This window comes from Calidris pugnax, unplaced genomic scaffold (genome assembly GCF_001431845.1).
Source record: "Calidris pugnax isolate Ruff unplaced genomic scaffold, ASM143184v1 scaffold19, whole genome shotgun sequence".
In the NCBI taxonomy this organism is placed as follows: Eukaryota; Metazoa; Chordata; class Aves; order Charadriiformes; family Scolopacidae; genus Calidris; species Calidris pugnax.
This window is the reverse complement of record NW_015090775.1, coordinates 2,327,986-2,332,070: the sequence shown is the minus strand read 5'-3', so window position 1 is coordinate 2,332,070 and position 4,085 is coordinate 2,327,986. Positions and strand designations below refer to the sequence as shown.

Genomic DNA, 4,085 nt, shown 5'->3' with positions numbered 1-4,085 from the left:
ACGAGGAAAAAAAAAAAAAAAAAAAACCACAAATTCACAAAAAAAAAAAAATTTCAATCCCAAACGTCAATATCCACTCCGCGTGTTGGCAATATGGTGCGTGGAGTTCGTGTTACCCCGTCAGGTACAGCTAAAATAAAGCGCATAATCACTCTGTGAAAAAGGCAGCTTGGCACGCCAAGGCGAAATGCAGCAGGCGAGCCCCCAATTTCGCAGGAATTCTAGAGAGAAGTGGGAATTTGGAGAAGTGCATCCGGGAATGGAGGAAGTCTATTGAAGGGAGCCTCTAACTCAGGGGGCTGAGATTGGAAAAGTCAGCCCTGGACTACTGTTGCTCTCAGCGCAGATGTAATCGCCGCTGTTCAACTTAATCCATGTGTGTGCGAACCTCGATGCCTAGTTCTTCCCTTTGCAACCCAGGGATAGTATTCCCATCCGAGCAAGCGGAGCTACAGCAAATTACATTTTGTCCCTCGAATTAGAACACACACACAAAAAAAAAAAAAAAAAAAAAAAAGAGGGGAAAGAAAAAAAAAAAAAAAAAAAAGAAGGATCATTGAGTGGATCTCGTGATATTTCAGCCTTTAAACGTAACCGAGAGGCAGCAGCGAACAATGCCTCGGCACCGGCTCAGACCATCCGCCGAGTTCGCCTTCCCTCGCCTCGCATCTGGATTCCCCCCGCCTCGCCTCCCGCCCTCCCGCCCGGCCCGGGGGCAGCCGGAGGAGGCTGGAGGCTGTAAGACAAAGTTTTCGAGAGAAAACAGCTGCCGGCGCTAAAAAGAAATCATCGCCGTCTTTCTAGAGCTAGAGACAATAAGGTCGTTTAAAAATTCCTCCTGATGTACTTATATGCTGCCAACACCCCCACCCCCTCCCCGCTGCTCTCCTCCCCCTGCTTTAAGGTTAAGGCTATGGAGTCAACACTAAAGGAACAGTAAACTCCGAGAAAGCTGCCGGGAAGACGCTCCCCAAAAAGCTGCGATGGGCTGAAAAGTCCTTTATTCGCCAGGTAGCTCAGCTGGGGTGGCTTTCCCGTGTCAACCCACGCAGGGAGCCAGGGGCACCCGCACCCACGCCCTGCCGGTGACAGCCTGGCTGGGGGAATTCGGCAACTGTTTAAAAAAAAACACCCTAATAATAATTATTAATAATAAAGCGTTATTTCTGGTGGCTTCATTCCGCCGCTCCCAAAGGTCTTAAAAGTCGTGGCGGCTTCTTACGGCAAAACCTGGGGTTTCTCCCCAAAGGTGCGGCCGGGAGCGCGGGGTCGAGGCAGAGTCAAACGTCGCCGGGGAGAAAGGCACCAGCACAGGTCCCTGGGAGACCTCAGACCCCCAAACCCACCCCCCCACACCCTCTCCTCACACACACTTTGGGGTCGCACATCCCTCCCCGCACCTCACACGCAGACCTCTGCTTCTCGATTTCTCCATCGGTTGTTTTGGGGCTTTTTTGGTATTTATTGGTGGTTTGTTTTGGGTTGGATTGTTTGTTGGTTGGGTTGTTTTTTTTTTTTTTTTTGGTGGGGGGTGTGTGTGTTTTCCCGTTGCCATCAGCACACGGTGTGTATCCGGGGTCGTCTTGGAGCAGACTGGGGGTTGGGGGGGTGTGGGGGGGTGTAGATCCTGATAAAGAGGCGGCGGAGGCCCCTTGCACACGCACACGCACATTAAAGGCAGGGGACTTGAAAATGGATTTGCACGCACACAGGGGATTGCGATCAATAGCCACCAACATTTATGGCTTGGATTGCCGGCCAAAAGAATGAAAATGAAAAATTAAAGGTGTCTGGTATCAATTACGTGAAAAGTTATGCAATAATTGACTTACTGGGAGCCGGGGTGTGTGTGCCTGCGTGTCGGTGTGTCCGGCTGTGTGTCGTGCATGTGTGTGCAGCCCCAGATGTACACGGAGCTATCTCTCCAAAGCAAGGGAGTTTCTTTGTTAATTTTGTGGACTGTGTCACCCTCGCTGGTGATCAAAGATGAACATGATTAAAGGGATGGGTGTTTGTCTCGCGTTTCTTACGATAAGGACGCCCGGAGATGCCCGCTTTTGCCAAATACATATACATGGCAACTACAGAGAGTTGTGTGTGTAGGCGCACACACACACACACACACACACACACAGAGAGACTATCAATCAAACGTGCTCCTTTTCACGTTGAGTAGCGTGCAATCTGCAATCTACACTCTATAGGCAGTAGTGTTTCAGTCTTGAAGCCGCCTGGCCGAAGGACAAACCTCATTAGAAAAGAAAGAGCAAAATAATATTCATCATACCTCGCTGTAGACCTATTCCCAATTTATTGGAAATCGTACACTTTCATTTTTGTAAACTTGTGTTAAAATATATAGGCTCGCGGGGAAGTGCTGAGCCCCGTCGTTCCAGAAAGAAAATGTGTGTCACATTGAAAATACTCCTTTTACGTGATGTTTTGATTTATTTTCATAGCATGATTATGTTTAAATACCAGCGCAATTCAGCCTGACCTCTTCCTTCTGCAATGAAGTAATGCACACACCATTTGCAGTCTTTTAAACGTTTCGTTGGGAAATGCAACAGAGATGTCCACCAGCAGTGGGACCAATGGGGAGAATTCTGCTGAAAATCTTCGCGAAAAACCTCAGAGGTCATGTGCATTTTCACACCGGGATCGCCACATTGTTAGAGTATTATTATTATTATTATTTATTATTATTATTATTTGTTAAGTGCTGGACCGTGTCTTCAGGTATTGACAAGCATTAAATAAACCTTTTGCTTTCACGACGCTGGGAAGAAATATATATTTCGAATGAGAACTTGTTTTCTAACCCTCCACCCTGCTTTTAGACATCGCTGGGCATGTTTTGCTCAAGGAGGACACTGAAAGCAGCTAGAGGCTATCACAAAGAGTCCAGTAACGTAAATATAATAGGGTCAAAGAACAGTATAATAGGATCCTTCTGCTATTTTAAAGTCAGCTGTTGGTTGTACCTAAAATTTGCCGTAAATTCTAGTACGGCAACAAATCACAACACAGGACAAAATCTTCTAAATGTGTAGGACAAAGAAATGCCAACCGTCAGTCTGGGAAAAAAAAATAAATAAAAATACTCCTAATCTGGCTAACACTCTTATGCCTGGGAGTTTCAGGGTTGGGTTGGTTCGGGGTTTTTTGGTGTTTTTTGGGGGGAGGGTTGTTTTTTGGGGGTTGGGGTGGTTTTTTGTTGGGGTTTTTTTTGGTAAACAAAGCAGCAGCGCAGAGTTTTGCTAAGTGCTTTTTAAGTTGTGGTTGTTTTTTTTTTTCTTACCATGGGGGCTGGGGTGTCACTTGCGCACTAGAATTTTGTGCAATTTATAATCACCACGGGCTAAGGCTATTTCTTGAGTTAGGTAGTTTTAAAATACTTTTTAGCAGGAGTTTCTGGACACATACTACATGCCATGTTGTTTACTGACCCATAATCAAAATGCAGTGACCTTCTACCCTTTTTTTGCCCCTTGACCCATGCTGAATTCAATGCAGCCTTTATAAATTTGCAAATCCTTGGACGTAAAGGGGATTTGGTGAGGCTTTGTTCTGAAAGGATCCTAAAAGTTTGCATTTTTAATTAGACAAAGGTAAAGCAACAAACATTGGGAAATAAGATGCTCTCCTGCACATAGGTGATTGCTCTTAATTTCTGCGCTGGGGAGCTACATCTTAAAAAAACACACCCTGCGAGCCGAAAAAGCAGTTGCAAACGTAGGAGATCGGGAGGTTATGAATTGCACCAAATTAGCAATGTGGTACAAATCACTTTCGTGACGTAAGGGACGGTCAGGCCACAGTCTTCTGGCGCTCCTCATCTCCAAGGACCGTGTGGATCCCGGTGACCCGGGGAGAGTCGGCGATTTGATCCGGAGCTCCAGGCGCATTCCCTTATCTCCTCCGCTATCAGTAAGTTTAAAAAGGACACCGTAATTATGATGGTGATAAAAACAATGCCCGCTTATGTGTGCTGAATAAATAAAGAATGTTTACAGCCCCAGAATGTTTCAATTCCAATTAAAGGCTATCAAAGAAAAGCCCCCCCCCCCTCCCCCCCTCCACTC

General features: G+C 46.2%; 1 long non-coding RNA gene across 1 annotated transcript in view; it reads right to left on the bottom strand.

Moving 5' to 3' along the window:
• Positions 1-2,292: 2,292 nt before the first annotated feature.
• The window catches only part of LOC106890426, a 3,054-nt gene continuing 1,261 nt past the window's right edge, over positions 2,293-4,085 (bottom strand). Inside the window, exon 2 of the long non-coding RNA XR_001412522.1 lies at positions 2,293-3,924. This is a non-coding gene — a long non-coding RNA (uncharacterized LOC106890426). The remainder of the gene's footprint in view (positions 3,925-4,085) is intronic.